The sequence below is a fragment of the Dipodomys spectabilis genome, unplaced genomic scaffold, assembly GCF_019054845.1.
Source record: "Dipodomys spectabilis isolate Male_0828 unplaced genomic scaffold, ASM1905484v1 ptg000043l, whole genome shotgun sequence".
Taxonomy (NCBI): domain Eukaryota; kingdom Metazoa; phylum Chordata; class Mammalia; order Rodentia; family Heteromyidae; genus Dipodomys; species Dipodomys spectabilis.
Genome location: NW_024870720.1, coordinates 29738579 through 29758052, shown reverse-complemented (window position 1 = coordinate 29758052; position 19474 = coordinate 29738579). Strand labels below are relative to the sequence as shown.

The 19474-nt window shown below is 42.4% G+C and overlaps 1 protein-coding gene across 1 annotated transcript in view; it reads right to left on the bottom strand.

Moving 5' to 3' along the window:
* Positions 1-3610: 3610 nt before the first annotated feature.
* Positions 3611-19474, bottom strand: part of Thap6 (THAP domain containing 6) — a 32490-nt gene continuing 16626 nt past the window's right edge. The window contains exons 6-7 of the mRNA XM_042678154.1: positions 10124-10128; positions 3611-3623 (exon numbers count right to left, since the gene is read on the bottom strand). The gene's annotated coding sequence lies outside the window, so the exon portion shown is untranslated. The remainder of the gene's footprint in view (positions 3624-10123; positions 10129-19474) is intronic.

Below are 19474 nucleotides of genomic sequence, written 5' to 3'. Positions count from 1 at the left end.
TTTTTTTTATTGTAAAGATCCTCCCTGTCTTTCTAATCCCTTAAATCTCCCCTTCCAGTGCCGTGTCTTTGCTTGTGTGCGTGCATTTTCCTCTGCAGGGGACGAGACCTGTCCAGGAGTTATCTCCTTAATGGCTTCATTCTGTGAGGCTGACTTAGTTAAAAATGCAAAACAGGAGGCAGAGGGCACGATCCAGTGGCTTCCTGACCAGGTGTGTATAGAGGCTGCTGTGTGCAGGATCTGTGGTTCTTCTCCTCTCTGCCCAGGAGGTCAGGACAGCACAGTCAGCAAACTGCCTCTCCTTGTGGCTATTACACTCATTGTTTTAACAAACATGAAATTTTGGGAGTGTAACAGTGTGTTGCCCATCCCAGGTTCCTTCCTTTTTGTGGGTGAGAGTCCTGGAGCTTGAACTCTGGGCCTAGGCCTCAATGCGCCTTTAAAGTGATCAAGGCTAACGCTCTATCACTTGAGTCACAGCTCCATTTCTGGTATTTTTGATAATTAATTGAAAAGTCTCATGGATTTTCCTGCCTGGGCTGGCTTTGAACTGCAATCCTCAGACCTCAACCTCCTGAGTAGCTAGGATTACAGTCATGATTCATTACAGTCATGAGTCACTGGGTGCCCAGCCCCAGGTTTCATCTAATTCAACACAGATGGACATAACACATCTGTGCTTGGTTAGGGTCTTTAGAAAAGGACTCTGCCTGCTGCTGGAGAAGTGAAAAGAGGGGGTACATGGTGATTAAGAGTCTGGACCTTGAAATTAGGAAAAGCTCTAATTTTGGTTCTTTTCTTACTAGCAACATGAGTGTGGCGAGTCCCTGAGATTTGCTGGAGCCTATGCACCTGATCTATAAATTCCTGCGTTAGCCAGCTTCCCATCACTGGGTCAAAATCTCTTGAGAATCAGTGTTTAAGGAAGAGAGGTTTGTATAGATTCACAGTTTCAGACCTTCCAGGTGTAGTCAATGGACTCTAGCTTTTGGGCCTATGGTGAGGCAAATCATCATGGCAGGAGCATGAGGTAGAACAAAGCTGCTCACTTCATGGTGACCAGGAAGCAGACAGAGAAAGAAAGAAAGAAAGAGGGGTCCAGGTTCTAGAATCTCCTTCAAGGCCACTCCCCCCTGCAATGACCTAACTTCCTCCCACTTGGCCCCTCCTCCTAAAGGTTTCACCCCCCCCCCCCTTTTTTATGTTTTTAAACTTTATTTGATTTTGTTGTCAAGGTGATGTACAGAGGGGTTACAGTTACATAAGTCAGGTAATGAGTACATTTCTTGTGGAACATTGTTCCCCTGTCATCTTTCTACCACCTTCCCTTCCCCCAATTCCTCCCCAAATTACGAAGTTAATTTCCAACATAGTGTCTCATTTCACTGTTGCAGTGGTTCACCCTTGGTCCTTTGTCTCACCATTTTGTTATTCCTCTTCCCTTCCCTAATCAGATAAACGTATATACAAGGCACAGGGTACCAGAATCAAACACAGTGATGACAGCTGGTAAGCCAAAGGGGAGGGGACGAAAGAAAAAAGAAATAACCTTACATAGTATGTTAACAACAACAACAACAACAAAGAAAAAAAGCCTTTTGTTTCCATATGTTAGAGTTCATTTTGATTAGCATCATTTTATATGATCATATGTACATAGCTATTGAGCTATTGTGATCCTCTGCTGGGACTATCCTAGACATATACTAATTATTACAAATGAAGGAAACCATGGAGCCTATGTTTCTTTGGGTCTGGCTCACTTAATATGATTTTTTTCCAAGTCTTTCCATTTCCTTAGAATGGGGCAATGTCATTCTTTCTGATGGAAGCATAGAATTCCATGGTTTCACCACCTTCTAATAATGCTGCAAGTTTGCAACTAAGCCCTCAACACATGGGCCTTTGGAAGACATTGAAGATACAAATTATAGCAAGTCTCTCTCTCTGAGGACTGTGAAAAAGGCAATTAATGTAAAGCTCAAACCACAGTGCTGAATTGCGAAAGGGAGTGTTTGTGGTTGTTATTAAGTGATAATCGTTTCATTCATAATTTATTTTTGTAGGAGGTCCTACTTTCTAAATCATTCAACTACTCAAACGATCTCCATGGAAGCATGGCTCAGGTGGAAGGGAGCTTGCCAACGAGTATAAAGCATGAGCTCCTGAGTTCAAGTTCTAATCTCAGACAAAAAAAAAAAACATCTTCACTTAGAGTATTTCCTTTTCGTGTGTGTGTGTGTGTGTGTGTGTGTGTGTGTGTGTGTGTGTGTGTGTGTGTGTGTGTATGTGTTGTGTGTATGTGTGTGGGGTGGGGCTGGGCTTGAATTCAGGGCCTAGGCACTGTTCCTGAGCTAGCCCCAAGGCTAGAGTTCTGTCACGTTGAGACACAGCTCCATTTCCAGCATTTTTTTTTTTTTAATTGTAAAAATACTGTACAGAGGGGTTACAATTACATGGGCAAGATAATGACACATTTCTTATCAAGCATTGTAGCCTCCTCCTTTGTTTCCCTTTTATTTTTTTTTTTTGTAGTTAATTGGAGATAAGAATCTCACAGACTTTCTTGCCCAGTCTGGCTTCAAACTGTGATCCTCAGATCTCAGCCTCAGGAGTAAGCCAGTAGAGCCTGGCTGAGAAAAACATTTTCCTTGGTATCCAAAAACCAAAATTCAACACAATCCCTGGCTTTAAAGGGCTGACAGTCTAATGAGGGAGACTGTGTAAGTGAGAATTGAAATGGATGAGAAGGCAAACAAACACAAATGAGAAAGGGACAAAATCCACAGGCTTGGTGGTTATCCTATTAAAGTTCTAGAACAGAGAGCATTTTTGTGCTGTGTGTGTATGTGTGCATGTGTGCACATGTGTACACATGTGCGTGTGTGCGTGAAATAGGAACTTGCTATGTTGTCCAAGCTGGTCTTCATCTTGTGAACTCAAGCCATCCTCAGTCTTCTGAGTAGCTAAGATTACAAAGTCCCATGACATGCACCATCACTCAGGCTGGAAGAGATAAATTCAATCAGATTTAGCTCCAAATAATGAGACTTGTCAATAGCTTGAAATGGAGTCAGGAACCATCTACAACAAGTGTAGTTTCTTATACCCACTTAATAACTTTTCTTATCAAGCATTGTTGCCTCCTCCTTTGTTTCCCCTTCCCATCCCTTCCCATCTCCTGGCTCCCCGCCCCCAACTTTTCATTGACTCTTTAGTCAAGGTGCTGAGAGTAGCAATAGGTTTCTGCTTTTGTGGGCTCCACACTCTGGTAGAGGCATTAAAGATGAATTCAGAATTAAGAATGAAGGGGTTTGAGTGCTACAAAGAGGCAGTACTGGAAGGCTAGGAGCCAGAAGCAGAGAAACCATGTATGGTTTGACATCCATAAGCACATTCTTCATGCTGGAGATGCACTGCTAGGCCAATTAGACTAGAGACATAGAATCACTGCAGCTACTGCCCAGGGTTTTTTTTTTATAGATTCAGTGCGAACGTTTTGCTTGATAAGAACATTTTTTTTGTAATCTTTTGGCTTTAAAAAAAAATCAAATTTGTGGGCTGGGAATGTGGCTCAGTGGTAGAGTGCTTGCCTTGCATGCATAAAGCCCTGGGTTCGATTCCTCAGCACCACATAAGCAGAAAAAGCTGGAAGTGGTGCTGTGGCTCAAGTGGTAGAGTGCTAGCCTTGAGCTGAAGAGCTGAGGGACAGCGCCCAGGCCCTGAGTTCAGGCCCCACAACTGACCAAAAAAAAAAAAAATCAAATTTGTGTAAGTTTTCAACTTAAACGTTAACGAATATAAAAACTACAAGTAAACTAGTTTATTTTCTACTTGTCTCTATTGTCCATAAGTTTATAGATACACATTTCAAAGGAATAAAGTTTAAAAAAATGTTTTGTTTTTTCTGTGCTGCTCCTGCAGTTTATACTCAGGGCCTAGACACTGTCTCTGAGCATTTGTGCTCAAGCCTCTTGAGCCACAGTTCCACTTCTCACTTTTTGGGTAGTTTATTGGAGATAAGAGTCTCACAGACTTTCCTGCCCAGGCTGGCTTTGAACTGTGATCCTCAGATCTCAACCTCTTGAATAGCTAAGATTACAGATGTGAGTTGCTGGTGGCTGGCTCATATCCTCGTCCTCCTCTTCTTCCACCTCATCCTCCTCGTCCTCGTCTTCATATTTTCCTTCTTCGTCATGGGGCTTGAACTCAGGGGGGCCTGGGCACTGTCCCTGAGCTTTTCTGCTCACGGCTAGCACTCTACCACTTTGAGCCACAGTGCTAATTTCCAGTTTTCTAGTGATTAATTGGAGGTGAGAGTCTCATGACTTTCTTGCATGGGCTGGCTTTGAATCACAATCCTCAGATCTCATCCTCCTGAGTATGTAGGGTTACAGGCATCAGCTACCAGTGCCTGGCTCATAGTCTTATTCTACAGAAAACTTTCACATTTGTATTTCTGTTTAGCGTCACAGTCTTAATGTATCTTATTGCTTTGGCTTTGGGGTTGTGAACATTTCTTCATCCTTCATCTATTCAGTGGGTACTTAGTGGGTGTCCATGCTGGGCCACACAGTTCCTAGGGATGGGGTATGACAAAAATACCTACTCCAGTGGTTTATATTCGAGGGTGATGATGACTGAGAATAAGCAATAAGTGTAACACAGAAATAAATTATTTTAAGCCAGGCATTGTGGCTCACCCCTGTAATCCCAGCAACTTGGGAAGTGGAAATTCAAAGTATAAGCTCCTACATCAGCCCAGGCAAAGAGTTATTTATTTTTTTTTGTTTTGTTTTTGGGTCCGGTCATAGGGCCTGAACTCTGTGCCTGGGTGCTGTCCCTCAGCTCTTCAGCTCAAGGTTAGCGCTCTACCACTTGAACCACAGTGCCACTTCCAGCTTTTTTCTTTTTGCTTATGTGGTGCTGAGGAATTGAACCCAGGGTCTCAGGCATGCAAGGCAAGCGCTCTACCACTGAGCCATCTTCCCAGCCCCCAGGCAAAGAGTTATTGAGATCTCATTTCAACTAATAACTTAGGCACTTGCCAGGATGTATTAGGAGATTAATAGTACTATGGAAAACTAAAAGATGGTCAAGGTAAAAAATGTGGGAGTGAGGGTGGTTGGAATTTTAATTAGAAGATATTTTAGCAAAAGAGATTGAGAAGTTATCTGCAGCACGCAGAAGATACAAACAATACAAAGGCACTGGGGTGTAAGTAGGGTGTTCATGTATCCTACAACAGTGAAGAGATCATGCTAGCTGGAGCCAGTCATGGGGAGAGTCTTAGGGGAGAGGCTGTGGAGTGACAGGAGACTGGATCGTTATCCAGTGGGGAATCCCTGGGAGATACTGCAGAGAGGCATGAAGTGGTCCTACCTTTTAAGAGATTAGCTCTGACCACAGTGTGAATAGGTTACTGGGGTCAAGACTGCGTGGTTCCAGCAGATGACTGCAATCATCTCCCCGAGATTATGGTGACTAAGATCATGGTGGTGGCAGCAGAGCTGTGTAAGATTCCAGGAATAGTTTGGGGGAAGAGTTGATGGGAGGGATTGGAAGGAGGATGTGTGAGACCCTAGGGAGTCACAGTAGCATCAGGATTTTTGGTCTGGGCATTTCATTGCTTGGGTTGGGTGTTTTTGGATGATGGGAATATGGTTGAATTTTAGAAAAAGTACTATTATAGCACGACATTTTCATAAATTAAAAAATGGGAGAATGAAAATGCTTTGTTTTGGAGACAACCAATGGGTATCTAAGGAAATAAATGCTAAGCACCTTATCAGCTAGGTGTAGTTATTAGGGAGTCTGTAGAGAGGTGGCTGAGGGGTGAGTGCTCAGAACTCAAAGGACTGGAGAAGAAAAGTTTTTGTAGTTTGCTAAGAAAGATCCATCTTAGTTTGGTTGGGCTGTGATGGAGATGATGATGATGATGATGATTTTTTATTAAACATGAAGAGTTTATTAAATGTATTATACATTCCTTTACATTTAAGCAATAGATTTTACATAATTTTGGAGGAAAAAATTGTTTCAACTTTATGCCAAGTCAATCAAGCAGAAATCTGAAGAACCTCATGGAGAAGCATTTATTTATTCAGTGCCAGTGCCAACATTGAGAAATGTTAGATAGATATTGGAATGACCCAGAAAGTTTAAGAAATGTCTGCTGAATATAATCCTAGCATTTCAGGGGCTGAAACATAAGGATTCAAAGTTTGGGGCCAGTCTTTGCTACATAATGAGACACAGTCTCAATCTCCCCTTCCCCAAACCAAAAAAAAATAAAAAACCAAACCAAGGTCTATACACCATGCTTATAATACAGAATTGCTAGAAGGTAGGCCTTGGTATAGAGACTGTTTTAAAGTGTCTCAGATGGTACTGATGGGCACCAGCTTGTAAAGCACTAGAGAATTTTTCCACAGTCAGGTCTGTTTTCAGCTGAAAGATTTCCCACTTTGATTTTGATGAGTATCTTGTTATTTTAACCAACGGAGGTGTCACCTCTCTTGGTGAGAAAGGATGTTTTCCGTTTTATTCAGATGATGATGATTTTTGATTTTTGAGTTTGAAATCAGGGTTCATGTTGGCTTAAGTAGGTATTCCATTACTTGAACCACACCTCCAGCCCTTTTCTGCTCTGGTTATTTTTTTTTATATTTTTTATTGTGAAAATACTGTACAGAGGGGTTACAGTTACATGAGCAAGGTAATGAGTACATTTCTTATCAAGCATTGTTGTCTCCTCCTTTGTTTTTCCCCTACCATCCCTTCCCATCCTGCCTGCCCTCCCCTCTCCCCACACGCCAAAGTTGTAAAGTTTGTTTTTTGGCCTAACGTCTTGTACATCTCATTGTTGCAATGGGTCCACCTATATCCCTATTTAAACATTTTGTTTTTTCCCTTCCCCTCCACAAATTATACAAACATCAAATACAGTGAAAGCAGGGGTTATACTGTGGGGGTGCGCTGGTTATTTCTGAGACAGGGTCTCACTTTTTGCCTGGACCAATTTGACACCAAGCCTCCTATTTACTATTGCCGCCATAGCTGGGGTGCATGCCATCACACCTAGCTTTTTCTGTTAAGATGGGAGGCAGGCTAGCCAGGAACTTGAATCATCCTTCTCTCAGACTTCTGCCTCACTGGAACCAGAGATGTTCATCACCATACCCAGCTATTGGTTGAGATGGGGCCTACCAAACATTTATTCTGGGTTGATCTCGAGCCACCATCTTCCCACTTTTGGCTTCCCTGTTAGGATTATAAACATGAGCTACTGTGCCCAGCTGTGCCAAGAGAATCTTACAGCAGATCAGTGGAGCTCAGCGTGGGAGGAAAGAAGACCAGGGGAGCAGATGGGTTCCTGAATGAGGAGGCTTCTCCTGGCTCAGACTCTTGTAAGTGCTGCCTCCTTTGGTCTGTATCGTTTTACTACATGAGCCCCTATAGGCTGAATTCATGGTTTGTATCTGTTCAATGCTGACTTTAGAACCTGAACTGAGTTTAAATTTAGTATTTTTAAAAATCGAAGTGAAATCTATCATACTTACCATTTTGGTATCTTTTGAAAAGTACAGAAGAACTAAGTCTTTTTGTGTATATGCCCATCCTGGGGCTTGAATTCAGGACTTAATGCTCTTGCTTGGCCTTTTTTCCCCTCAGTTCTGGCACTCTCCCACTTGAAAAACACCTCCATTTTTGGCTTTTTGCTGGTTAATAGGAGATGAGTCTTTTGGATTTGTCTGCCTCAGGCTGGCTCCAAACCTTGATCCTCAGATCTCAGCCTCCTGAGTAGCAAGGATTACAGGTATGAGCCATCAGGTCTGCCTAAGAGCTTGATGAGCTCCAGGCTCAGTGCTGGTCAAGCAGTGAGCAGGGTTTAGGAACTAAAGCAGAGGTGAATGTCTGGAGAGGGAGTTGTGAGAAGGAAAAAGTTTGCGCTTGTAAACGCATGCTCACGTTCACTCACCTTGTCACCTAGCAAGTCTCTGTCAATCATGTCAGAATACAAGGAGAGAAAAATGGCTTTACCCAGGGCTCCTTAGCGCTTTAGATCTGTATTCAGGGCAATTTCATCTCTTCTCTCTTCCTTCTCATACCCTTTGATAGTTAATTTCATGTGTCATCTTGGCTGATCTTCCTTGCCAGATATTCAATCAAACGTGATTCTAGATGTTTCTAAGGGAGTGTTTTGGGATGAGATCAAATTTATATTAGTGGAGAGAGTAAAGCAGCCTGCTCTCCACAGTGTGAGTGAGCCTCAGCTAAACAGTTGAAGGTCTGAAAAGCATAAACTCTGTCCTCTCGTGAGCATGAGGGAGTTCTGCAGCAGACACTTTGAATCTGAACAGCTGGGCTCTTCTCTGGGTCTCTGGAGACTTTGAACTTGTGAGTCTCTGCAATCGCATGAGCTAATTAACATAAATGTCCTCTTATATTCCCATCCTATTGCTTCTACTTCTCTCAAGAGTCTAACACATCCCGGTATTCTCACTTCACACATATACACATATATACATACATACATATATATATACACATACACAGAATGGCAATAACATTTTGGTCGGGGCAGAGGGATACTAATGGCAAATGGTTTTATGTAAAATCAAAACAAGGTCCTTTCCTTTAGAGATATACCATGAAACATTTAAGTGTATAGTGTCTGAGGTTTTCTCAAGTAATCAGAGAGGTGAGTGGGGGTATAGATGGGACAAGATTGCCCATACCCAATCACTATTTAATATTAGGTGCTGGGTATATTAGGGTTCATTTTATTCTATATTTTGGATGCCACAGTTATAAAAAGTTACCACTATTTGAATGTAGGGCCTTTTGTCTGCTTAGCTTGTTTGCTCATGGCCAGCATTCTACCACTTCAACTCTGCTTTGAGTCCATCATGGTTAGTTGGAGATGGAATGTCCTGAGCTTGTTTTTTTTTTTTTTTTTGCCTAAGCTAACTTTAAACCACAAGCCTCCAGCTCTCAGCCTGTGTAGTAGCTAAGATTAGAGCTAGAATTCCAGCACTCTGGGGTTTGAGGCAGGAGGATCAATGAGTCCAAGGCCAGCATGAGTTGTATAGTGAGTTCAAGGCCAGCATGAGTTGTATAGTGAGTTCAAGGCGAGTTCAGAACAAGACCCTGTCTCAAAAAAATCTAAAATCCAACTGTTTATGATAACACACACAGGGTTTAATGCATTTACACAGAAATGAACTGACTAAAGAAGGATGTACTTAGGGAAGGAATCCAAAGGCATTACTCCTCTGAATGACTAAAGTACCATTTGTTAAAATGGATGCCAGCAGGTGGAAACATATTTCGAGGGGGTGGGCAAAGTGGGGGGCAGAGGAATGGAGGAAGGGTGAGCAAATACAGTCATTTTCAATGTACCTCATATAAAAAATGAGCTGTGTAACTTGAGGGTAGGAGTGGGAAGGGGGAAATGGGGAAGAATGGAGGAAGGGGCGATATTGATCAAGAAGCATTGTTCTCATAACCTGCCTGACGGAACTGTAACCTCTTTGTACCACTACTTAATAATACCAATAAACAAACAAGTCTTCCAATAAAATTTTGATTTTTATCCTGAGAAATGTATTATTCCAACACCACAGGTGGGGATCCCAAAGGGCCGGTGGGAAGTCTGATAGTCTCCCATAGGAAGAGACTGGAAAAGGCAGTGACCTTGCTTGGGAGATTTGCCCCTGAGGGTGTAGTTTACTGGGGGGCCACCTTTTCGTTGGCAGACAGCAGATTCCTGACTTCATGAATGCACCAACAGACAAATGAACCAGTGTGAATGAGGTGGGGCCATAGTGAGTTGGAGGACAACAATTCGATCATGTCATGAGATCAGGAATCTGATTTAGTTTCTAAGTCAAATGTAATGAAAAATGGATTTGTTTTTGCAGTAGATCTGGCATTTACAGACAGTTTTGTCTACCAGGATCATAGCAAGGATGTTCTTATTCTGAGGTCAAATATCCATAAAGAGCTTGACTAACAAAAATCCTCTCTCTGCAGCAATGCTTTTTCCACTGCTGCTCCCCGAGACCCTTCTCTGGCCACTTGATTTAGGGCAGGGCATTTAACTTAAGCTAGCCCTAACCAACACTAGTCCTAAGATTTCTGTGTAAGTGACTGGATTACTGGTATGGAGGCATTTTTTTCTTTTCTGGTGGAGTTGCCAAAGGATTGTTAAAAAGTTGATGACTGCTAATGCTCTGAGAAGGTCTCCAAAAGGGAAGACATCGCTGCCTGGCCTTTGGGTACCAATTCCATCATGGTGTCACAAAGAAGTATTTGAGGACACATCAAAAGTAGAGACCAAATATCATCATCAGTAAAACAAAGTGAAGACAGAGTACATGTACACACCCAGACAGGTGTACAGGTATATCTGATAACAAGCACAATGAGTGCTTAACATTTTTGTAGAAAAAGTATGTTTGGCCAGGTGATGATGACTACCGAGGAGACTGAGATTTGAGGATCATGGGCCATAGCCAGCCTGGGCAGGAAAGTCCATGAGACTCATCACCAATTAAGCACACATACAAAAAGCCTGTGGCTAGCTTTAAGGGATAGCCTTGAGCAGAAAATCTCAGGAACGATGCTCATGCATGTACAAGCCCCAGGACAGGCACACAGACACAGGCACACAGACACACACAGACACACACAGACACATGGACACACAGAGGAGGTTTGTGTGGATTTGGCTCACATTCAGCTTAGGAGAAGTGTCCCCCTTTGTTACCACACCTGTCCCATTTGATCACTCTTGCTGCTTACAGCATTTTATTAATTGAGCCAGAGACTTCAAGACTGACCCATGGAGTACACTTGGGTCTCATACTTGGGCATTTCTTCAAGCAAAGGGTGGATTCTGTCATGTGCTCCTAATACAAGTGTGTCCACGCCTGATAGACGTTTATTCCCTAAACATGTGGAGGAGTCATTTTGTCAGGATGAGTTTCTCTCTAAAATCTTCTTCTTCTTTTTTTTTTTTGGTTGGTCATGGGGCCTGAACTCTGGGCCTGGGCGCTGTCTCTCAGCGATTCAGCTCAAGGCTAGTGCTCTACCACTTTGAGCCACAGCACCACGTCTGGCTTTTTCTGCTTATGTGGTGCTGAGGAATCGATCCCAGGGCCTCATGCATGCAAGGCAAACACTCTATCACTGGGCCACCTTCCCAGCCCTTCTCTAAAATATTCTTGCACAGTCTTCAGGGCACACACTAATTATTTGTGCAAATAGAAAAGATCAGAGGGAGTGAGATGCTGTTTTTGCTTCTTGCTTATTTTTCTTTCTTTTTTTTCTAAATGTAGCAATTTATGAAGGATTATATGGTATAAAGCAAAGGAGACAGTGCTTAGGTGCTTCTAATAGAGCTACTATCTACAGTGTTTAATCCTCGAATCTCTGGTATGTTTCCCTTACTTTATTTTCTCTCATCTGTCCTGCTTCAACTGGAAAAAGACGCACTCATTCTGCCTTTGAGTTGAAGTTGTATGGTAACATATGGACATGAAGAAAGAGGCTACTCTGTTAACAAAGCAGGCAGATACAACGTCATTTCAAATGATATTGTCCTGACATTTTAAGGAGTGGATCCAGCTGTACCGGAAGACACACACAGTGTACTGAATGTGGTTTGAAATAATGCAAAGATGGTTTAGAGTAGCAAATCATAGAGGGAAGGGAAATTCTCTGAAGCTTAGTGTTGAAAAGCAGAAAGAAGTGTTATTCATGTTTATACTCTTGTATCTGATTTCAGACCAGAGATACAATCATGAAGTGAAAAACTGTGGTGGAGAGAAAGATTAGCAGAGATGAGGACTGATCTTTCATCATTCCACACATCCTTTCTGAGAGTTGAGAGAAGCCAGCTTACGAGACAGACTCCCGAGCTGGAGACACCCATGCATACCTGAGTGTCTTGCTTGTGTGTGTGGTGAGGTGACTTCACCCTGAGATCTCAGCGGCTCTGTTTGTGTCCAGCGGCAGCATCAGACACATCCAGATGGTGGGCATGAGTCACCGTGGGCTTTCCATAGCTTCAGACACAGCATGAGGTCACAGTTCATCCTCGCAATGCTTCCGAATGGCACGACTGAAGTCTCGCCTTTGCGAATTGTGAATGTTCAACAATTCAATGTTTAGCAAATGGAAATCTCTGCACCTGGCATCATAGATCAGAGCTGACAGCAACATGAGCCTTGTAATTGTTCTTAACATGTTTTTCCCAGCTGTGAGGCCTGGGGCAAGTTGCGTTAACCTTTCCCTGTTACCTTTCCTCAGCTGTGAAGTAAGATTGACAGCTCCTACCTTATAAGGTTACTAAGTGGTAAGCACTTGGAATAGCGATCACTACTCAATTAAATGTCAGCTGTCATTCTCCCTAGAAACATCATTTTCTTCCTGAAACATTTCTTTTGAACATGGACGTCTGAAACAGGGAAAAGGCAGAACTGTGAGGATTTATGAAAACTGCTCTCTGATCTCTGTGAATGTGTCAGGACTTTGATGTCAGGTTCTTTAGTTTCCTGAGTTAAGATGGAAAGCTGTATTTCAATGTTCTCTGCAGGGCTTGGAGGTGGGTATTTTTAGAGTATGGTTAGGTGATCAGTCACAACCAAGCTCAGTAACCACACCTACCCAGACAGTGGTTTTGACGATCTCAATAGTTAAGCCAGCAGAGGTTTAGGTGTTGTCTTAGAAATTTCCAGCTTATCACAAGAAATAGTAACTCAAGACTCCCTACCAGCTTTTACTCAGTGTTCTAGGGAGGTGACAAATAGACTAACAAGCAACATCAGCTTAACAAGTTGCTTGGATTTTACAGACTGCTTTTGTCTTAGTCTGCTTTTGATTGCTATCTGGGACAGAATGATTTATAAGGAAAAAAGACTTATTGAGTTCATACTTCTAGAGGCTGGGCAGCTGCTGGCAAAGCCTCATGCTGCATCATAACACAGTAGAAAGAACGTCAGGAGAAGGGCTGCTTTGTAATAACCAGTTCTTTCCATAACTATCCTACTCCTGAGATGACTACATTAATCCCTTCTTGAAGGTTCTACTCCCACAACCCTATCACCTCTGCCTCCAACACAGTTGCCCTGAGGATTAAGTTTCAACACTAGTTTGGTGGAGAAAAGCTATATCCAAACCATATCATTTCCCCCTTCTATCCATGACTACAATGTTTCCTTTCTTTCTGTTGCTGCTTTTTTCTCTTTGTCAAAGAAGTATATACCCCTCTTCAAGAAGTAACAATGTGGCACGGCTTTCTCCCTTCCTGCTTCCCTTCCCTGCTCTGTATGCCAGTCCTGGGGCTTGAACTCAGGGCCTGGGCATTGTCCCTGAGCTTTTTCACTTAAGGCTATCACTCTACCACTTGAGCCACAGCACCACTTCTGGTTTTCTGGTGGTTAATTGGAGATTAGAGTCTCAGGGAACTTTCCTGCTTGGGCTGGCTTTGAACTGTGAGCCTCAGATCTGAGGCTCTTGAGTAGCTGTATTTACAGGTGTGAGTTTGTAATCCTAGCTCTCTCTCTTTTGAGTTATTGCCTATTACTTCTATGGACTCACATAGTTCTATTGACTCATTTGACCTTTAGTAGCCATGGGGATACTTTCATATTTTATTCCTACAAACAATTCTTGCACGGACTCTTCTGGGCACAGAGTCTTTTTTTGCCATCAAGTATGTTAAAAAATATCTTGCAAAAATGGTTTCTAGTCTTTTTTTTTTTTTTTTTTTGGGTCTGGTCGTGGGCCTGAACTCTTTTCAGAAAAATATGGCCAGATAATGGTGTTGGCCACAGAAAAGTGAAGTGTGCTTCTCAAAAATTAACACATCTCTGGGCTGGGAAGGTGGCTCAGTGGTAGAGTGCTTGCCTTGCATGCATGAGGCCCTGGGTTTGATTCCCCAGCACCACATAAGCAAAAAGAAAAAAAGCCAGAAGTGGTGCTGTGGCTCAAGTGGTAGAGTGCTAGCCTTGAGCTGAAGAGCTGAGGGACAGCGCCCAGGCCCAGAGTTCAGGCCCCATGACCGGACCCCCCCCCCCCAAAAAAAAATTAACACATCTCATTCTTAAGAAGATTTATAAATGTCACAATAAGAGTGTCAATCAGAAAAAGCAAGTATGTTAATTTTTTTATTTTTATGTTTTGCTGGACTTGGGTTGAACTCAGAGCCTAGGTTCTGTTCTTGAGTTTTTTTCCCCCTCAAGGCTAATGCTCTACCATATATATATATATATATAACTCTCCTTCTGGCTTTTTTGGTGACTAATTAGAAGAAAAAGTCTCATGGATTTTAGTATCTTGGCTGGCTTCCCCACACCTCAGCCTGCTGGGTAGCTAGAATTACAAGAATGAGCCATTTGTGCTCAGTTAGAAAAGGCAGTTTAAAAAATATTATTTATTTAGCTGGGTGCCAATGGCTCATGCCTGTAATCCTAGCTACTCAGGAGGCTGAGATCTGAGGATCAATGGTTCAAAGATAGCCTGGGCAAAAAAGTCCATGAGACTCTTATCTCCAATTAACCATCAGAAAATCAGAAGTGGTGCTGTGGCTCAAATGGTAGAGTGCTAGCCTTAGCTGAAGAGCTGAGGCAGAGCACCCAGACCTAGAGTTCAAGATCCACACAACTGATATAAATAAGTAAATAAAAATAAATAAAGATATTATTTGACATTTCTGTATATACATACAATGTATCTTTAAAAAAAAATCAGTCCTGGGGCTTGAACTCTGGGCGTGGGTGCTGTCCTTGAACTTCTTTTGCTCAAGGTGAGTTCTCTACTACTTGAACCACTTCAGCCTTTTTTTTTTTTTGAGTAGTTTTTTGGAGCTAAAAGTCTTACAGTTTTTTTTTGGCCTGGGATGCCTTTAAGATGGTCCTCAGATCTCAGCTAGGATTACAGGAGTGAGCCACTTGCGCCCGGGCTACATTGTATTTTGCCCTCCTCCTTCCCACACCAACCTCAACCTCACTGTTCCATGATCTCCCTTATACGTGAGTATAACACAGCTGAACTCAGAGTGTAAATGGTGGTTCCTGGGTTTGAGCCCAAAGGAGGAGGGAATGGGGTCAGAGGGTAAAAGCTACTAGAAAGGACGGAGTGCAGCAGAATGACTTGAAGAGTTTGTGTTTTTGTCTTTGTGCAGTGCTAGAGATAAAAAGGAGAATGGATCTGAAATATCCTCACAATAAAACATGATTAAAATGTGATGTGGTAAAAATTTATTTGTCCATTTATCTATTCTATAATGTACAAAATAATATTATGGCCAGGTGCCTGTGGCTCATGCCTGTAATCCTAGCTACTCAGGAGTCTGAGATCTGAGAATTGCAATTTGAAGCCAGCCCAGGCAGGAAAGTCCATGAGACTCTTAGCTCCACTGAACTACAAAAAAAAGTTGGAAGTGAAGCTGAGTCTCGAGTGGGAGAATGCTAACATTGAGCACAAAAGCTCAAGGACAGTGCCTAGGCCCAGAGTTCAAGCCCCAGACCAGCAAAAATCCCCCAAACAAACAAACAAACAAATAGTGTCTTACATTATATTTATATATATCTACATATAGTGTCTTACATCATATACATACATACATGTTTGGGGAAATAATAACTATTGAGCTAAAATATAACTATTTTAAAAGCATTAATTTTTATCCCCCCTCTTAGGATTGCTTTGGCTAATAAAGGCCTTCTGTATTTTTATTTGACTTTTAGGATTTTTTTACTATCTCTGTGAGGAATGATATTGGGACACTTTCATGAGTATTGCATTGAATTTGTAGGTTTCTTTTGGCAGTGTGGCCATTTTCAGGTGTTCATTCTACCAATCCATGAACATGGGAGGTCTTTGTTTTCTAGTATCATCTTCAATTCCTTCACAGGTTTTTTTTTTTTTTTTTTTGTCAGTTGTGGCACTTGAACTCTGGGCCTGGGCGCTGCCCCTCAGCTCTTGAGCTCAAGGCTAGCCCTCTAACACTTGAGCCACAGCACCACTTCCAGCTTTTTTTCTGTTTATATGGTGCTGAGGAATTGAACCCAGGGCCTCATGCACGCAAGGCAAGCACTCTACCACTGAGCCACCTTCCCAGCCCTACAGGTTTTTTTTTTTTTTTTTTTTTAAACCGAAACAAGTTTGGTCTTCACAGTTTTTTAGTTTATTTCTCAGAATTTCAAAAGTAGTTTCTTTCATTTTGTACTGTTATAAAAATCTACTCTTTCAATAAGCACCAGCAGCCTTTTTATTGAAATTATACGTTGAGCATACTTAACTGCAAGTCTATAGCTGAATGCCTGTTTCCACAAGGCACTCATCACTAGGATTTATGGTCAGCATTCTGCACAGCCGGTATACCTCAGTCTCCTTATTTAATAAACCACTACTGTTTTAAAAAAGCATGAAGCCTAGATCTGCTGTGTCAGAGGTGAGGATACTTTTCAAATGCATCATCTCTGCCCCAAAGACCTGAGAAGTTTATTATCTGACACAAATTTGCTGGGAATTCCTCAGTCATCTGACCACAAACCACTGCTTAGGTTAGTTCAAAGACGTTTCACAGATGACTTGGTATTGTGAAACAGTGTTCCCACAGTAGCAGCTGGTGAAGCTGAAGGAGAAAAGGCACTTGCTCCAGAATGCCAATCAATTTGTTGTTTCAGTCATGAGAAAGTCCTGCAAAATTGGCTGGACTAACCAATAAGCTACAAAATCTTGTTGGTCTTTATTCTGTAAGCTCTAGAATCTGAACACTGGCCTGTGAATTCCCTTTTTTTTTTTTGTCAATTCCAGGACTTGAATTGAGGGCCTGAGTGCTGTCCCTGAGCCTTTTTGCTCAAGGCTGGCACTCTACCAGTGGCACCACAGCTCAACTTTTGGCTTTTTGGTGGGTGATTGGAGGAAAGGGTCTCATGGATTTCCTGGCTCAGGCTAGCTTTTTTTTTTTTTTTCCCTGGGCACTATCCTTGAGCTTCTTTCTGGTCAAGGCTAGCATTCTGCCACAAAGCCACTTCTGGCTTTTTCTGTGTATGTGGTACTGAGGAATCGAACCCAGAGCTTCATGCATGCTAGGCAAGCACTCTACCACTAAGCCACATTCCCAACTCTCAGGCTAGCTTTTGGCCATAATCCTCAGATCTCAGCTTCCTGATTTGCTATGATTATAGGTACCTATGATTATAGGATGAAGACCTGCTCACGGCTGTCCATGCAACTATCACTCCAAATCACTACTAAATGCATTTCCTCCTCTTGCTTTTAGCCCTTTGTCCTGTTCTTAATGTTTCTGGGGTGAGATTTAGAAAAAAAGCCAGGTACCAGTGGCTCACCTTTGTAATCCTATTTACTCAGGAGGCTGAGATCTGAGTATTGAGGTTCGAAGCCAGCCCAAGTAGGAAAGTTCATGAGACTTTTTTTCTCCAATTAACCAGCAAAAAATAAACCCGAAAGTGAAGCTATGCTTCAGTAGTAGAGTACTAGCCTTGAGAAAAAAAGCTAAAAGTCAGCACCCAGTCCCAGAATCAGAAAAGAAAAAAGAAATAAGAATAAGAAAAAAAGAATAAGAAACATGGCTCATTTTATGGTCTATGATACAGCTCTCTCTGTCTCTCTCTCTCTATCCACTGCTAAGGAACTGAGTATCTACTTTGTAAATGTTCAGAGAAAGTCAGTAACTTGACTAGTCTTACAAGCAGTAAAGTGACAAGCCTGCCTACGATCTGAAGCCAGATCTGTGTTGGTTCTTCCATCTAGGGTCTTGTCTTGTACTCTCCTGACAAGTATGCTGATAGAATCCACATTTGGGACAGAATTTGTCTAGAGTTTTGACGCTGTATTAGTTTCACAGGCTGGGAAGATGGCTCAGTGGTAGAGCACTTGCCTTGCATGCATGAGGCCCTGGGTTCGATTTCTCAGCACCACATAAGCAAAAAGAAAAAAAGCTGGAAGTGGTGCTGTGGCTCAAGTGGTAGAGCGCTAGCCTTGAGCTGAAGAGCTGAGGGACAGTGCGCAGGCCCAGAGTTCAGGCCCCACGACTGACCAAAAAAAAAAAAAGTTTCAGTCTCAGCATCTTTATTTGTCCAAATCCCTGCCATTTACCTCTGTTTGCATTAGATTCTTCTGTGTCCCTGCAGGCTAGGAATGCCTTCATCTTACTCAGTCTACCCATACAACAGTATATAGAGAAGACGTGGGGGGTGTAGCTCAATGGTAGAGTACTGTCTTACATGCCCAAGACCCTAGGCTCAACCTCCTACATTTAAACAAAAATTATATGTGATAGTTTAATACACTAAACTAGTACATTAAATAGGCCAGCAAATATACTTCCCTATGTACCCAAGAAGATTAAGTTCAAGTGAATGAGACCTAACCACTTAACCTGAACACGTGGTACAGGCAGGTGTGTTGTCCGACAGTAAAATACATTAAGCGGAATTTAAGAATGCATTCTCCTGAGATATAGGACACTCCTTTGTATCCCTGGATTATGGCAGCTGGAAGTTTTCACTGGTCCCTGGCCTCCTTGAGCAGGCAAGTGGGCTTGTCTTTGTTGTTTGTTCCCTGAGTAGCATGGTCCCTGGCCTACAGTACAGAAAAGAGCTCAGCATTTCTTTCTCACCTGCAGTTACCGGCGCTAACCATGGATGGATGAAGAATTGTGTGCCATGTGCTCCTGATTCAACATCTTCTTCTGGCATACTCATCTCTGGCAGACACAATTCCAGGATCAGAAGCACAGGTGAGGGAAGGGAAGTAACAGATGTAGGAGGGCAGTGATTTCTCCTGTGGACTTTCTCTAGTTATTCTTCAAGTAATAGATTTTTTTCCCCTCCTTTATGTTACAGCTGTAGTTTGCTTTAGCATTTTTTTTTTCCTTAGCAGTTTAAACGATACAGGGACGGCTGTCACATCAGGTGTGTTACAAGTGGCTTGGTCAACTGAGGTTGAACAGGTGTACCATGTGTTCAGGATCTAAAGACCACTCAAAGTTGAAAGCAAATTGGAGCTCTCAGGCCAACCTTGCTGCCCAGGAACTTTGGGATGGGATGACTTAGTTTTTCCATTGTCCCCGGGCTGAGGTATGTGCTGTGTTAAGGCATTTGGGGCAGGATGAATTGTGGTTTTTTATAAGAATAAAGAGCAAGCAGGCAGATGTCTCTCTGCTCAGGGAAACCAGGTCTGGGGAAACCAGGGCCAAGTTCACTGTGAACACAGGCAGTGAAAGTGGCAGGCAGAGACTTTACTCTTAGAAGTCTTCCAGGCCAGACTCACTCCAGGAAGCAGGAGATGTGTTGGAACACAGTGGCTCACGTTTTTCTCCATTACCCATTAAAAGGAGAGAAGAAAACTCCATCTTTATCAACATAGTGCCATAAAACCCAAGATTATGTCCAAACTTTTCATTGGGGTACCTATTATTAATTCAACATGATTA